We start from the raw sequence: 18,350 nt of genomic DNA, 5'->3' as shown, positions 1-18,350 counted from the left end.
TGCCTGCCTCCATGGGGATCTAGATGGATGATTTGAACTTTATATCATGACTGCACTTGTCTCAAGAACGTAAGACATGTATCTAGTTTGCTATTTCTTTATTGAAATTAGCTATGTGTTATTGTAAATTAATGAACGGCTGGCATAATGAGGTTTTAAGCCATTACACAGTCCCTATTGAGTTACGTGCATACAGACATGTCATAAGTCCAAATGTTTGTTTAGTTTTCAAGCCAAAATGTATGCTTGCTTTAATAGAGTAAGAGTGAAAACTAGATATTATACTTGTAATTGTTTACTTGAAAAGCAACTCTTTTGAATAGCAGTGACTCTCGTTTCCTATTTTGAATTTGTTTCCAAATGGGCATTTGGTGTTGGATAATGCTTTTGCGGAACTATTGTCTTTGAAGTTTCATGTGGTAAGACAAAGTTGTTCAAGGTCCTTTTTCTCTTCTCTCAGCTTTCTTTGTTTTAATCTCTTTTTTGCCAAAATAAATTCTCTATTATCACTCATCTGGTCATCTCCATGTTCATTGTTTTAGGCTTCTGGGTTTCTAGCAATTATTGGGTTCCCTCTTATTTTTCTCACTTTCAATCAAATATGACAGATCCAATTGCACCAGACTGCATTAATGCATTGTCTTTCAATGCTAGTCTTCTCTCTCTCTGTCTCGCTCTCTCTCAACTTCCTCTTTGTTATAAGTCATCTAGTGGTAAATTGTTCATTTTTATGTGTTATCATATCAGCTTGCTTTTCCTATCTCTATTAGCTCCTTTTAAGTATGGGTAGGCAAACTTGGAGTTGTGGATTTGCTGATGCTATATGATAAAAGAGGGAGAAGCATGGTGGAATAAGTTGTGATAAGACAAATGAATTAAGAAAAGCAGAAGCTACAAATATATCATAGCCCAAAATAAAAGGGAGGGTTGAATTTGAATTTAAAGGTAGTAATAAACAGAGTGACTTTCAAGGCATATCCTGACTCCTAGTGATGACCAAGGATTATAGACCTCTCTGTATAAGATGCTTGACTTTCTACTAGGTGGATTTATATGGATGATTAAAGAATTAAATGGAACTGAAGAAATTTAAATTCTTATTTGTTAAACAAAACTTGATTTTTCACACAAAGAAACCATTGACAATAGAGTTTGGGCAATTGGCACAGTTATGTCGCAAACACAAAAACATGATATACACCTGAAGGGATCTTTTCTATTTATTATGCAGAAACCAACCTAGTGACATATATGTTAATATAAAATGAGGCATAGTTGCCTGCATATGCTTAATATTTTGGATAATGTTTACGGCCCTCACGAAAATGAGTTATTAATTTCAGCTGCAAGGAAGAGGAGAATTTGAGGCCCAAAGTGGGACTGCTCAAGTTGGCCATGCTACTTTGTTAAGGTCTAAACCTTAACAGTAGCTGACAATAGATGAAAAGAGCAATCAGCAACAAATCGCACTCGATTTGCTGCTATTTAGCTAGAATTTAAAGGAAAACATAAGGAAATAGGCTATTCTTCCTCTCCAAGCTTGAGGTGGAAGCCTGTCTTTCATTAATCAGAGGAAGAATCAATACATAAAGCTAGGGATTTCTCCTATTTAAGCTCAAATCCCTTTTCCCTCTCCATAACTGTCCTAGATCGAACAACCTTTCCAACCCAACTATTATCTCGTGCAACGTATGACATGACTTAAGGATCTTTTAGTAAGGTCCCAACTAATATAGATTTTAATTGGAAAAAAACACAATCCCTCGTATCATTAATACGGCACTTATTTGTAAAAAGACATCTATCTTCTCTTAGCTCTAGCGACGACATTAGTGAATATTGCCCGATAAGAGTGTGGTAATCCTCGCACATTGCTTCTTATGATCTGATGTTGCGCCACTGTACTAATATCTGCGCCACGGCTTGATTTCCTAACTTGACCATTCGTCAAGCGAAGATCTTCTCAAGATGGAGTAAGGATTCACCCTCAGCATCAACTAATGGCAGTGAAGGGCTGGTGGCACTGCCCAATCACACATAGAAAAGCGGATGAATTTTGGTGTCCGATAAAAGGAGGTAATAAGCGACTACTCCTACCTTGGCCACCATTTGATATGGCCTGTAGAACTTGGCCACTAGTTTGATGTTTTGCCAAATCTAAACTGAAGACTGTTGATAGGGTTAGAGTTTGAGATAAACCAAATCCCCTACTTGATATGTTCTTTCAGTCCTATGGGATCAGCAAAGGATTTCATCCAGAGCTTGGGCCTTGGACAGCTCAGCTTGTACTAACTGAATCATCTAATTCCTAGTTTGTAGATAAGACTCTACCGAGGCTATTAAGGATACAAGTTCAATAGTTAATGACAACTGAGAAGGTGTATAACCAGAAAGTGCTTGAAATAGAGTAATATTGAGGCTGCTATGAAAATTGGTATTGTACCACCATTGCGCCATGGAAAGTCAATTTGCCCATCTTTTTGGTTTGGAGCTCGTCATGCACTGAAGGTAGGATTCCATGCAAGTGTTTACCAACTCCTTTTGGCCATTTGTTTGCGAGTGATAGGCAGTGCTGAAATGGAGAGAAACCCCCAATCAACTTAATAGTTCCTTCCAAAATTTGCTGAGGAAGATGGACCATCAGTCATTAACAATAATGGATGGCAATCCAAGTAGCTTATAAAAGTGGTCCAGGAATAAGTTAACCATTTGTGGTGCTATGAAAAGATGAGATAAGGCAATAAAATTGGCGTATTTGCTTAATCTGTCCACCACAACCCATATAACCTCTTTTTCTTCAAATTTTGGTAATTCTTCAATGAAATCCACGAAAATATTGGCCTACAATCCTTCCAGAATGGTTAAAGGTTGGAGAATACCTTCTGAATGAGTGTTTAGATGCTTATGCCTTTAGCAAATGTCACATTCCTGCACAAAGTCAGCAACATGTTTCAGCCCTGGCTAATAAAAAAATTGCTTAACCCTTTTGTATGCTACTTGAATTCCTAAATGGTCTCCCACTAGTGAAGAGTGCAGAGCTGAAATGACTTGAGTTCAGATATTTGCTGCTGATCATATATAAATTCTGCCATGAAATCTAATGATCCATTGTGACAATAAGTAAGCATCCGAAGTCCTACAACAGCCAACTTAGGAAGAAATTCAGAAGCTATTGTATCTGACTGATAGGAGTTGGAAACATCAGTTAACAAAGCTGGAGTGATGCTTGATATGGCAACAAGAGTAGAATTCATTTCGAGCAATCTAGAGAGGGCATTTTCAGCCTTGGTTTACCTCCCTTGCTTGTAATGCAATTCATAATCAAAACCTAATAATTTGGACAACTATTTTTATTGTAATGATGTGTGCAACTTTTGTTCCAAAATATATTTTATACTTTGATGGTTTGTGTGAATAACAAACCTTGTGCTCTCAAGATAAGTCTTCCATCTAGTGGCGGTCATTACAATTGCCAATAGTTCCTTCTCGTAGGTGGAGTATGAGTTAAACTTAGCCCCTAAGGCTCGGCTGAAATATGCTATAGGTGATGTAAAATAACTTCTACGTGCACTACGCTAGCATTTGTCTCTATCTTAAATTATTTAGAGAAATCAGGTAGGGCCAATACTGGTGTGGTAACCATAGCATTTTTAAGAGTGTGGAAGGCTAGCTCCACTTCAGATGTCCAATAAAATGAATCCTTCTCGGGTAAATCAGTAAGAGGTTTCTCTACTAACTCGTAATTCATGAAGAATTTATGGTAGTAGCCTATTAACCCAATGAACCCTCTCAATTGCTTTAGGGTAGTAGGAATAGGCCAATCCACCATATATTGAATCTTTAAAGGGTCAGCTGACACTCCATTTTTTGAAATTATATGGCCCATGTCTTCTATCTCCTTGGCCATAATGACACATTTGGAGAGCTTGGCGTAAAGGAAAGTATCCTATAATATTTTCAAGAACTTGCTCCAAATGCTATAAATGAGTCTCAAGAGAAGTGTTATGTATTGGTATGTCATCAAAAAATACTATGATAAACCTTTGAAGAAGAGGTTGGAACAATAAGTTCATGAATGATTAGAAGGTGGCCGACACATTGCAAAGTCTAAAAGGCATCTCCTTGAATTCAAATGGTCGAAATGAATGCAAAATGTTGTTTCTCAATATTTGGAGGGTGGATTCTAATTTGGTGGTATCCGGATCTCAAATTCAACTTGAAGACCTTAGCTGTTATGAACCACTAGAAATGATCCACAACAAGGAAATGTAGGCTTTAATTAGGGTGGATGATGGTGGATGGAGAGGGTGGAAGGAGGGATGATGGAGGTGATGATGGGCAACGATGGCGGTGATAAAGAAATATTAACTTACTTTTACTCTTAGGTTATTTTACTCTTACTCATAAGATAAACTCAAGGCTACAATACTTTTTCTATGCTTGGATGCTTAACAAAAGGAGCCCAACCCCTCTATATATAGAGGTTGGTTACAACGAGTCCCACTAGGACTAGCTCTAAAGGCTGAGACGACTCAAATTAGGATTTGCCTTAAAGACTTATATGACTTAATTGGACTTACCTTAAGAGCTATCATGACTTATTTGGACTTGCCTTAATGGCTCACATGACTAAACTAGACTTACCTAAATAGCTTACATCATGAAATAATTAAAAGATAAATAGACTCGATCATTCGAGCCTAATGCCCCCTTGAATTGATCCAATCAGACTCGGATCACATCACTCCACCACACTTCCAACCACCTTGTCCTCAAGGTGAGAAGTCTGGGAAGCGCTGCATCAACTCAAACTCAGACTCCTAAGTTGAATCTCCCATTGGTCCGTTGGACCAATCCATTTGTACTTGTGTGATCAATCTTCCATCTATCCAAATCCTTCTCTTGGCTAGAACCCGAAGTGGCATAGGCTCTTGGTCATGTGTGGCTAGATCAGGTATGTTGGCCGCAACAGCTGTCTTCGCTGCAACTTAGGCTTGCAAAGCTGAAACATGAAACATTGGGTGCACCCGCGAGTCATCTAGAAGATCAAGTCACTAGGCCACCTCACCTACCTGTTCAATCACTTGGTACGCCCAAAAATACCTATGTGCTAGCTTTTGGTTCATGATGGGTCGAACCGAGGTTTGGCGGTAGGGCTAGAGTTTAATGTAGACCCAATCTCCTATTGCAAATGTTCTCTCTTAGTGTCGCCAATTATAGATCTACTTCATTCGGTTCTGTGCAACCGCCAAATTGGCCTTTAGCCATCAGATCTAAGCATCCCTATCCACAAGGGTTTCATCGATGTCCGTGCATTTCGTTCGTCGAGTTAGTGCATAGGAGACCAAGGTAGGAGGCGACCTATCATAAACTGCCTCAAAAGGTGTGGTGTCCATCGCTAAGTGGTGGGCAGTGTTATAGGCCCACTCCGCCCATGGTAAGAAGTTGAGCCACCGCCTTGCTGCTCTCTGGCGTAGCACCGTAGGTATTGCTCCAAACACCAGTTCAAGATCTTTGTCTGCCCATCCGTTTGTGGATGGTACGTCGAGCTCATTCGGAACATCGTGCCCTATAGACAAAAAAATTCTTGCCAGAACTGACCAATGAACACCGAATCTCAGTCAGACACAATAGATCATGGTATCTCGTGAAGTTTAGCCACGTCGCGAACGAAAATCTCCATGACCTTCCGTGCAGTGTAGGGGTGGGCGAGCGTTGAGAAGTGCGCATACTTGGAGAGGCGGTCGACCACCACCATGATAACCGATCGCCCTTAGATAGTCGGTAGGCCTTTAATGAAGTCCATTGAAATATCTTTCCAGATCTGCTCAAGCACGGGAAGGGGTTGGAGAAGGCCGGCTGGTCAAGTCAAATCTGCTTTGGCTCGTTGACAGACTTCACATGTACGGATGTAGTTGTGCACGTCTTTCTTCATGCCGATCCACCAATATTGAGGCATAGTCGCTTGTGGGTCCAAAAGATGCCTGCATGGCCTGCGAGGGGTGAGTCGTGGAAGTGGCTAATCAAGGTGGTTCGCAAGTCTACATTAGTTGGGATTAGGATCTGGTCCCCCTTGAGCACTAGTTTGTCTCTCATGCTATACTCGATATGACTTGATGGGTCTTGAGTCACCTGAGTCGCAAGTTCCAATAGGCTTGGGTTCTTCAAGGTGGCATCCCTGATCCGGTCCAACAAGGGGAGGGTAGGAATTGATAGAGTGGCTAGCTCGGCGGCATTAGGTTGGCATCAAAGTGCATCACCTACGCCGTTCTCTGAACCCTTTTTGTAAACCAAGTCATAGTCATACCTGAGCAACTTGGAGAGCCACCTTTGTTGCGCTAGAGTGTGGATATTTTGCCCAAGTAAGTAGGGCAGACTTCTTTGATCGGTGCACACTATGAACCGCCTTCCAATTAGGTATGGGCGCCACTTGCTAACAGTGTGAACCACGGCTAACATCTCTCGCTCGTATGTCGACAATTGGCGTGATTGTTGGGAGAGGGACTTGCTCATGTAGGCTATGGGTCACCCTTTTTGCATCAAAATTGCACTGATCCCTGACCCAGATGCATCACACTCAACAACAAAGGTCTTGGTGAAATCTAGTAGGGCTAACACGGGTGCCTCGATCATGGCTTGCTTGAGTTCTTCAAATGTACGTTCCGCCTTGTCGCCCCACTCAAACCCGTCTTTACGAAGTAGGGCAGTTAGTTGGAGCTACAATCTTCCCATAGCCCTAGATGAATCGACAGTAGTAGCCGATGAGGCCGAGAAAGCCTCGGAGCAACTTAGGCGCCTTCGGTTGTGGCCAACGCACCATGCTAGCCACCTTTGCGGGATCAGCCTTCACACTTGCGGAAGAGATGAAGTGCCCTAAGTACTCAACTCGTGGCTGCCCCCAAAGGCATTTGCTTTTCTTCACCTTTAGCTAGTGCGCCTGTAATATCTCCATTACAAGGAACTCGTAATGCCCGTCATGGGTTCGAAAGGCTGTTTGTGAATGCCGGGCTGCCCGGACCCTAATCTAGTGATAGCCAGCTCGCAAATCTAGCTTGGTGAAGATGGTGGCACCAACTAACTCGTCCAATAATTTCTCGATAACCGGTATCGGATACCGGTCCTTGATGGTGATAGCATTTAGTGCTCGGTAATCCACGCAGAATCGCCATGAGTTGTCTTTCTTCTGCACTAGTAGCACTAGCGAAGAGTAAGGGCTATGGCTTGGCTGGATGATGCCTTGGTCCAACATCTCTCGTACCAGTCGTGTGATCTCATCCTTTTGAGCATGTGGATACCGATAAAGCCTCACGTTCGTTGGTCCGGCTCCCGGTGTGATATCGATCCGATGATCATGGTCTCGGATTGGTAGTAGTCCATGCGACTCTTCGAGGAATTGATCAAACCCTTGGAAAAGTGAGTCCAAATCGGTGGCTATTGTGTTACCTAGGTTTAGTTCCTCTGTGGTTGAGATCAGTCGCATCAACAAGCCATGGCAGCCGGCTTGTGGTAACCCAATTAGGGCTTGAAGGGTAGGGCTAGAATACTTTAACTGCAACCCTTCGAGTCGAATTGTCTCCCCTCATACTCGAAGTCCATCCGCATCATGCCAAAATAAACTAGGATTGGGCCTAAGTACTGAAGCCATTGAACTCCTGGGACCAAGTCAGCCCCCTTGAGCGCCAACAAGTGCAAGTCCAACCGGAACATCTCACCTTGGATCTGCACCTCAACTCCATCGCACCTACTATCGGTCCGTAAGACTGTGCCATCTCCGATTGCTACATCGAATCCGATGGTTGGAGTCATCCCCAACCCAATTTGTCACACTAACTTCTAATCCATGAAATTATGTGTGCTGCCCGAGTCAATTAGTATCTCAACTCGGTGCTTCTTGATCGACCCCTCTACCCGTAGGGTTCGGGGTGCTCGCGAGCTCGAATAGGCATATAAGCTCAACTCAGCATGCACCTCATCCTCATGGTCCCCGACCTCCATATCCACTACCTTCTCTTCATCACCCCATGGCTCCATTTTGCCCTCCTCATCCCCTCTGAGGAACATAATCATTGCAGGTTGTTTTCCACACTTGTGGCCCGGAGCAAACTTTTCGTCGCAATAGAAGCACAAACCCTTGGCCCTCCTTTCCTCGATTTGTGCCGGGGTTAGCCGTCAGGAGAAGCTCTTTCGTTGCTCTCTGAAGTCGGTGAGAGAAGCACTAGGTGGTAGGGACTTTCCCCCTTGAGGCCGAGTGGGAGGACCAAATCCAGCATTCCTTGATGGAGCCAGCCGGGATCCTCTCTAGTCTGTAGGACTCCGTGGCATCTTGGAGCTTCTTCGTAGCTCCTTGACCTTCTCCTCCATAATGCCCACTGTAGAAAAGGCCTCCAACAATGCCCTAGGCCTCATGGCCTTGACCTCCACTTATATGTCAGACCTGAGTCCACTAATAAAGGTGCTATGGAGGGCTAAGTATGACCAACCCCGTACGCGGTTGCAAATTCTCTCAAAATCTTCTTGATAAGCTTGGATTGTGGTCCGTTGAGTTAGCTTAGTCAAGATTGCTTGGAAGTCTTCATACTCAGTTGGACCGAACCGAATACATAAGGCGGACGCAAACTCATCCCAAGACGAAAATGTTTGAGTTCGTTGTGCTGCTTGGAACCATCTGATCGTGACATCCTCTAAGTGGAATGAGGCTATTAGGACCTTCTGGTGGTCTAGGGTCCCTTGGTAAGTGAAGAACTAATCCGCTCGATAGAGCCAGTCTAGTGGATTGCCTCCCGTGAACTTAGGGAAATTGAGTCGTATGGTCCAAAATTGAGCCCTTACAAATGGCCCATCTTCATGGATGGCATGTCCTTGCTCATCGTGTGGGTCCATTCTGCCATGTGGAGAGGGGACCCACTGTGGCATTGGCTCCATGACCCATTAGTTTGGACCATTACCTACCCTAGCCATAGGTGGCTCGGGCCAATCTCTGGCCGCGGGTCGCTCAAGCCCTAGTCTTGGTGTAAACGATTCATGCCAGGGTCTACCCCGCTCTATTTCAAGCTAGACCCTAGTTTCAGGTGACTCAGTCCAAGCCCTAGGCACAGGTGGTTTGGGCCAAGCCTTAGGCACCGTCGAATCAGACTAAACCCTAGCCGTTGGATGGGATGGGTCCACCCCGAACCCTATAACATCCTCCTCTTCAATCGATTCCACATTCATATGTTCAGGAGCCACAACACTCCTCTCTATTTGTTCTCGTGAAGTCCGTTCATCATGGAGTTTGCAAATAGCGGACACCATCTCTACCATGAATGCTTGTATTGATTGCAAGGATTGAAGCACCTCCGATTGGGATGTCAAGGGCAGTGGGGTCAGCGGTTTCGGTGGTGGATTTGTGCTCTTAGGTAGTCGGGTAGTCATCACCGGTGGTGGCTCCCTAGCCGTAGAAGTCTAACCGATTACTCTTGCTGCCATCCCTCGTATGATTGTCATTTGATCTGAGGATAACGACGGCTCTGATACCAAATTATTACGAACCACTAGAAATGATCCACAACAAGGGAGTGTAGGCTTTGATTAGGGTGAATGATGATGGATGGAGAGGGTGGAAGGAAGGATGATGGATGGAGAGGGTGGAAGGAGGGATGATGGAGGTGATGATGGTGAGGAAGATAATGGGCAGCAATGGCGGTGATGAAGAAATATTAATTTACTTATACTTCTAGATTATCTTACTCTTACTCGTAAAATAAACTCAAGGCTAGAATACTTTTTCAATGCTTGGATGCTTAACAAAGAAGCCCAACCCTCTATATATAGAGATTGGTTACAACGAGTCCCACTAGGACTAGCCCTAAAGGCTGATACGACTCAAATTAGGATTTGCTTTAAAGGCTTACATGACTTAATTGGACTAACCTTAAGGGCTATCATGACTTATTTGGACTTGCCTAAATGGCTTACATGACTAAACTAGACTTACCTAAAAAGCTTACATCATGAAATAATTAAAAGATAAGTAGACTCGATCATTCGAGCCCAATGTCCCCATGAATTGATTCAATCATACCTGGATCACATCATTAGCACCATGTAACTCATCAAGTAGTTCATCAATGATAGGTATTGGGTACTTATCCTTGATGGTAAGGTCATTTAGCCTCCTATAATTGATGCATATTCTCCAATCCTATCTTTCTTCTTAACCAAAAGAATAGGTGATGAAAACGTACTGTGGCTAGGTTGTATCACACCATTGAGCAGCATTTCTTGGACTCTATTCAACTATTGATTTTTGAGCAAAAGTGATCCAATATGGTCTCAAATTAGGAGTAGCTTCTAGTTTCAAATGAATGTGGTGGTTTTGAACTCTTTGAGGAGGTAATTACATAAGTTCAGCAAAGATATCTGAATATTGAGCTAGTAGGTGCTGGAAAGATAATGACAATTCCTATATAGCTGAAAATTGCTCATGATCAATAGAAAACAATTGCGCAAGGTAAGCATCGCATTCCGTTTTAAGTAATTTCTGCATTGAAGATCTAGAGATATGGTGATATGTTTGTCCAGCAACACTAACACTAAGTACAATCTTTTGACCATCCTTGAAGAAACTAAGCTCAAGTTTGTCAAAATCAAATGGAATAGGGGTGTACTTTTTCATCCAATTGGTTCCCAAGATCATATCACATATTTCCAATGTAAATTCTCCTCATATCGGCTTAGAATTGATGCCCTTGCATAGTCCACGACAAGTTGGTGCATTTAGAATAGCTCACCAAATGTTGACCATTAACTACTATCACATATAAAGGGGTGGTAAGTTCGAGAATATGGCATGAGGATCAATGAAGCTATAGGTATTATCAATATCCACTAGTATCCATAATTTCCTTTTGTTTAGGTATCGTTGGATCCGTATAGTGGTAGGAGAAGTGTGTCGTTCCAATGCATTGAGTGATATCTCCATCTCTTCTTCTGGTTGTGCCACATGATTGAAATCTAAATTTTTCATTGTAACCTCTTCACTAATATTCTCTTCATCTAAGTTGATCATAAACAATTGCTACTTGAGACGTCGATGCCCTTTCCGATAGACTTCATCACATTTATAATAGAGACCCTTGTTTCTCTTTTCTTTCATTTCAGCATGCGACAATTTGTGAATGGTTACAACAGGTGCATTATTTAGTAGTGACTGACCTTGGAGTTAGAATTTGAGAAAAAAGAGGAGATATAGTTACACTAGAGTAGGGGAAGGATTCGGATTAGGGTTGGAATTATGGTTGGTTGGATGATATATGATGCAAGGTACTATCGGCCATGGGAGGGCATCCCACCCGCACCTTTAGCTTTGCTAGTAGATTCCACCCCACACTTTTTTGCATCTTAGCTATGAATATAGATTGTTGAAAGGTTCGGAGAAGAAACATGTGTACCACGGGGTGAATTTCATCCCGTAGCCCACTAACAAAACTTTGAATGAAGTTCCGTGAGAAACTTACTCTGAAATAACGCCTAGACACACGTATGTATCTAAATCCTAGGCAATAATATCACTCATTTGCTTAAGTAAAAAGCGGAAGAAATATTAAAAAACAAAAGCAAAGATGGACGCCGTAGAAAAACCCAAATGGGAAAAAACTACAGATCCAAACTCGGATCAAAACCAATCACTAGAATAGTAGCAGTTACAAGACTGACTCACAAAACAACCCTCGATTCCGACGACTTTGTTCCACTTAGTCTTGCTTGCTAGAACCCATGATTCACCGCTTCTCGTGATTGATATCCAAGCTTAGTACCCCTTAAGATTGATCTTTCATCTAGATAGCCCTTAAGAGGAAAGATTAAGCCTTATAGAAGAGTTAGACCTTGTTGGTTGAAAAAAATGTTGTAGCCTCAAGAATTCTCCTTCAAATTGTTTCACCAACCATAGTAGAATTAGGGCAGCACAATACTTATGTATGATCTCCAAGATAGAGCCAAATCTAAGTCTTATCCAAACTCACGAAAGTCCAAAAATTGCAAACTTCGTAGGTGCGTTCGAATACGGCCCGGGTGCATTCGAATACGGCCCGGGTGTGTTCGAATAGCCTGACTTGATCTCAGGTGCGTTCGAACAGGCCCAAGTGCGTTCGAACGCGGCAACTTAATTTTCACAGGTTGCATTCGAATGGGCAAGTACACTCCTCTAGATGTGTGAACGCGCTGTGAACATAGCAGAGCGTTTGAACGACCCATGACTGTGTTCGAATGCGCGTAGAAATGACACTCACTATCTGTGCGAACGCCTGCGCTCGCGTTCAAACACGCTTGTGAACACTGCTCTCTTTTTGTGCAAACGCCTACGCTCGCATTCGAACGTGCTTGTGAATGCTGCTCTTTGTCTATGCGAACGCCAGCGTTCGCGTTCGAACGCGCTTAAAAACACTAGTTACTTTCTGTGCAAACGCGCTATGAACGCAGTGTGAACTCGAAAACTTTTCTCATTTGATCTTGCAATTCTTCAAACCAAATACTTTCTAGACTTGTATAAATGCTCATGTACATGTATAAAACCCTTAGAATATTTTGTACACAATTGCCAACACTAAAATTCTAACAATCTCCCCCTTTGGCAATTTGTGACAAAACATCTAGTTTACAATAATTACAAAGAATCCTAAATGAGCATCCAACAAGTCTAAAAGTTTTAGCACCTCAATCCCTGCAAATAAAAAATATATCAATCTAAGATCAAGTGAAAATAACTTGAAGTGAATGATCATACATTCACTAAATAATTCAAACGCAATAATGCATATCAAGTTATCAAGGAGACACAAGTTATCAAGGAGACACAAGTTATCAAGCAAACACAAGTTATCAAGCAAATTCAAGTTATCAAGCAAATTATCATACAATAAATTCCCCCTAAACTCCTAAACTCACTCCTTACTCCCCCCTAAACACACAATCTCTTCTAAACTCTCTCCCCGTTTTTGACATAAATTACCAAAGACTAAGAACTAGGAGGAAACTGACGATGGAGAATCGACAAAACTGAGTCGAGCACTATCCCCTAACGAGCTTGGTCAGCCCGTAAGTCATTCACGGCCAACTATAAGTCCTGCACCTGAGTGCTAATGATCAAATCATTCAAAGAACTGTGGAAACTCTTCATGGTGATATGAGTCATCGTCAGAGCTGTCATCAGAACTATCTCGGTGTGATCAACGTTCAGCGGTGGAAGAGGAGGTCGGCTCGTAAGGAGATGATGGATCATGAGCTTGACTCCTCTTAATTGTGATCTGATCCAATGGTTTCTGGGCAGTAACTGATGCTTCTGTAGTGTCCACTCTCACACCACTCTGCGTGCACAGTTTGGTGATGAAAATACCAAACAGCAAACCCTCATGAGGAGCTTCTTTTTATGCGGCTGTCAAAATAGAATCATATATTATAGCAGCCAAATCAATAGAAACTCCTGACAGTATTGCATGAAGGAGGAAGGCCCGGTCCTGACTGATACTGGAATGCCGAGTCTTCAGAGTGATGTTGTAGAGACAAATGAGATGTAACATGCGAGCCACCGATGTCAGTTTCGCATGTGGCATCATGTTACCTATCACTCTTCCCCTTGTATTAAATACATCACCGGCAAAATCTTGAACAGCAGGAAGAGGCTCAGAAGAGGAATAGTGGAATTTGCCATTAGGAAGTTGGAATTCAGCACAAATGACTTCAGAGTCCAAGTACACGGATACCCCTCGGACGATGGACAGTATATATCATTCCAAAAGAGTGGCATTACTAAAAAACTCCCGGACAACCTCCACATACACTGTCACGTCCATCTGACACAATAACAGTCATCCTTGCTCAGTGAACATCTTTTCTATCCCCAAGCCAGCAAAATCAGAGATAACAACCAGTCTTTCATAGATTATCGGACGAGTTCTAAAATTGTGTTTGTATCTCCCTACAGGATTTGATGAAGAGCACTTAGGAGCCGAAGATGGTGAGGAAGGCAGTCTTGGCTTCTTGGAAATTGTAGCTTTTTTAGGCATTCTAGAGAGAAAAATAAATCGTAAGATTCAACACATGCCCAAAGCATACAAAAAATAATAAGAAAGCCAAAAAATCCTAGAAACCATAAAAGCCCTAACTGAAATCCATCTTCCACTAGAAAAAGCAAATTTGTCACGTTTAATCGCTCAAGAAATATCAAGATAGAAACTCTATCGTGATCAAAACTCGAAAACGCACGAAATCAACCAAGATCAAGAGGCTAATATGAATAAAAAAATAAGAATTGTATGCACGATCATACCTCGCAAAAAGTGATGAAAATCTTGATGATTCGACCAAAAGACTCTAGATCCGAAGGAGAAATAGCCTTTGAAAGAGTTTGGAATGAAAACTTTGATGAAAAACGTGAAGATCTTGAAGATTTGGGAGAGAGAAAGTGAAGAGTTTCTAGGGTTTGAAAGGAGGAAGATGAAAACCTTTGGGTTCGGACGCAATATTTAAAGAATTCACGAGTGCGTTCGAACGCACTACGCACCGCGTTCGAACTCAAGAAGCCTGCGTTCGAACGCCAATTTTTTTTTAAATCAGTAAAAAAAATCTAAAAAATATTTTGGAGATGCACTTCTAAAAATTCAAAATAGATTAAAGACATAGAATATGACAATTAAATAAAATAAGTCATACATAGATCAATCAAATCATCAAGAGCATATTATGATCAACTCTAATGCATCACTCAAATTATAAATTAATCTTAATTGATCATAACAATATGCATATGCAAGTTGAGCATAAATAACATGAAACAATCTTCTTAAACAAACTTTCCTATTTAAACAATGATCCAACACAGTAGTCAAACCGACTTAGTATATAATTTTGCACTTTTTGACTTATTCACCAGAACTTGACATAAATTTTTTCTGTAGTTTTTTTTACTGAAACCATATAGGTACAATGATGACTTTCACACATGAGTAGGTAGCCCTTTTCTTATAGTACATATTAAATAATGTGCAAACTGATATTCACATATATCACCCTTTCTTTTTTTAAAAAATTTCCAAGCAATGTACTGAGTCAAACTGGACTCTAAATAAGATGGCTTTCACACTAACTCATTATAGCCATTTCATTGATCTTTTATGAACACATTACTGATGACTAAGCATGAGGTCAAACTGTGTAAATCAAGGTCAATAATTAGTTATCTAAGAAAATATTTCATGATGTCATGCTCACTCAAGAATATACACACATTATGAGTGCATTAAATTTAATTTAATTATTATAGAAGTCGAGAGAGTAAATAAATCAGAAATGAGACAATATACTACAAGATGATAAAATTGACTATAATAACTCATAATCAAGAAAAAGTCATATATATATGTCAAGAATATATTTTTGAATCTAGAAGTGCATCATTTTTTTTTAAAAGAAACTCGACAAATCTAAAACTGAAACCAAAAAAATTTTGGAGTAAAAGAAAATTTAAAAAAAAAAAAAGAAATAAAAATATGCAAATCAAAACACAAATCCCTAAAGGAATCAATCCAAAGCACAAATCCCTAAAGAAGTACAAAGATACTCAAATCTTTGTACCTCCAAAGGTTTTGTAAACAAATCTCCCAACTGTTTCTCCGTCTCAACATGTTCTAGTGCTATTACTTTGTCTTCAACTAGCTACTGTATAAGATGATGTCGAATATCAATGTGTTTTGTACGCGAGTATTGAACAGGAATTTTTAATATATTAATAGCACTTATATTGCCACAATAAAGCACCATAGTATCTTGTTTAATGCCATAATCCTTAACCATCTGTTTTATCCATAATAATTGAGAACAACAACTATCTACCGCAATGTACTCGGCCTTTGCAGTAGATAAATATATAGAGTTTTGTTTCTTACTATGCTAGGTCACCAAATTATTTCCAACATAAAAACAACCACCTGAGGTACTTTTTCTGTCATCACATGAACATGTCCAATCAGAATCTGTGTATCCCAATATGATAGTACTCGAGTCATAAGTAAACCAAATACCTAAATCAACTATGTTACTGACATATTTTATGATACGTTTCACGGCAAACAAATGTGTCTTCCTAGGTTCAGACTGAAATCTAGCACACACACCCATGCTAAATGCAATATCTGGTTTACTAGTAGTTAAGTACAAAAGACTACCAATCATGTTCCTATATAGTGTCTGATCAACACTTTTTCCTAAAATGTCCTTTCCTAGTTTGGTAGTTCTACTCATAGGAGTTCTACCATGATTTGTATTTTCTAACCCGAATTTAGTTACTAGATCCTTAGCATACTTGGTTTGAGCGATAAAAATCTCTCTCTCTAACTGAGTAATTTGAAGTCTTAAAAAGAACTTCAACTCACCCATCATGCTCATCTCAAAATGACTGTGCATAATATCTAGGGGTGGCAAAACTTGACCCGACTCGACGACCCGATAACCCGACACGATAACCCGACTGTTAAGCGGGTTTGGGTTTAAATTAATCGGGTTCGGGTCATAAACGGGTCAACCCGCCTAACCTGATTATTAATCGGGTCGTGTTTGGGTTTATGCCTCTGACCTGCTTGACCCGTTTAACCCGTTTAAGTAAACGGGTCGGGCGGGTTGGGCGGGTCGGGTCGACCTGCGAACCCGCGAACCCACCACACACATATATATTCTAAATTTCTAATTTTACCCAAATACCCTCCTACCCTAAAACTCAAGTCACCCAAATACTTTGGCCAAAGTCCCAACTCCCAATTTTATTTCCTCAATCCCCACACCAGCCCGCCGTCGCCCCCTTCCCATCTACACCCGAGCTCCTTGCGTCGCGCTGCCAGACACCCGAGACCCTCGCACCGCCGGACACCCGAGACCCTTGCGTCGCACCACCGGACACCCGAGCCCTTTGCGTCGTGCCACCGGACACCCGAGCCCCTTGCGTCGCGCCACCTGAGCCCCTTGCGTCTCTCCCTATATTATTCTTTATTCAGTTTAATTGTAGAGCGATCTCTATTTCAAGGAAGCTCCAATCCAATCTGGCGGAGGAGACAAGGTTCGATCTCATCTCCTCTCTGTTCCTCCTCTTCTTCTACTTGTTTTTTTTTTCAGATTTCGATGTCTCTTTTGCCTATTCTCTATTGGGTACATGATGTGTTTCACTTATTTGATTGGGAAAGGCAAACGATCTCTTTTATTTATGTTGGTTGTTTCCCTTTTAACTAGGAAAAGGTTAAAGTTATGGAAAACTCGATTGTTTTGAGGAAAAGATCCTCCTTTTCTATTATTTGGTATGCTGGATGGTTAATTGGCGATGAGTTTTCTACTTGGTTGGTGTTAGATTGATTAATCAGTTGGAAGGTTGACTATACTTGTGCAAAGTTCCTTTTTGAGGGACTTTTGTGTATGGAGTTTCAGGGATATGATATTTTAGGGGGATTCATATTTGCCAGTAGAATTATCTAGAGTTCTATTGTTTTGATGTCTTGGTTGACCGACAAACTTCCAAAAAATGCAGGAAAGTCTAATTTAGGTACAATTCTTCACATGTAAGAATTGTGATGAGAAGAATTGAGAAGACATACCTGAGATTGAGATTGCTGGCTCAGCTAGCATGAAGCCAGTGGCAAATTCTATCATCTTGCTTGAATCACAATGACTAAAGGATTAGAAGCTCTATTTTCAACTCCTTGATATTTTTTCCAGGAGATGCTCTCAAATTATTTGGTTGAAAATTCTGCATTTAGCCAACGTTGTTTCTTTATGCATTTTGTTACGTTTTTTTTTTAATTTGAGAAAAGTCTATAGGCAAAGATTTTATTTATTCAATATATTCTTTTCATATCACTATTACAATAGTCTCAATTTTCAGAGATACTGAGGAAGAAAGTCTTTGTGATCAATACTCTGATAGAAGTATAGGTCTGATATTTGTCCATGAATTAAGATCTTTTCTGGCTTTGGTGTGCATTTGTATTTGTTTATTCAATTACATTCTTTTCTCCTCTGGCCTTTTCTGCACTATGAGTGGCCAAAAGTGAGCGTACAATTGCTGATTGTTGAATCATGCATATACTTATTGTACTTTTAGCCATTTCTCCATGAATACATGAGAGATCTCACTTGTTTTAATAGCCCTTTACATCAGGACCGTATCCTGCTATCATTCTAGATCCACGATTCAAAATACATTTTATGGAATTCTCATACAACAAACTCTATGACTCTTCTTATGAGATGATAAAGATCCGCGAGAAGTTGTTTGCTCTTTTTGATTACTATGTTCATAATACTTCTAAAGTTTCCAATGTAACATCTTCAGT

Source organism: Typha latifolia, chromosome 9 (genome assembly GCF_019914945.1).
Source record: "Typha latifolia isolate L0001 chromosome 9, TyphaL0001v2, whole genome shotgun sequence".
Classification (NCBI taxonomy): Eukaryota; Viridiplantae; Streptophyta; class Magnoliopsida; order Poales; family Typhaceae; genus Typha; species Typha latifolia.
This window is presented reverse-complemented; position numbering follows the sequence as displayed.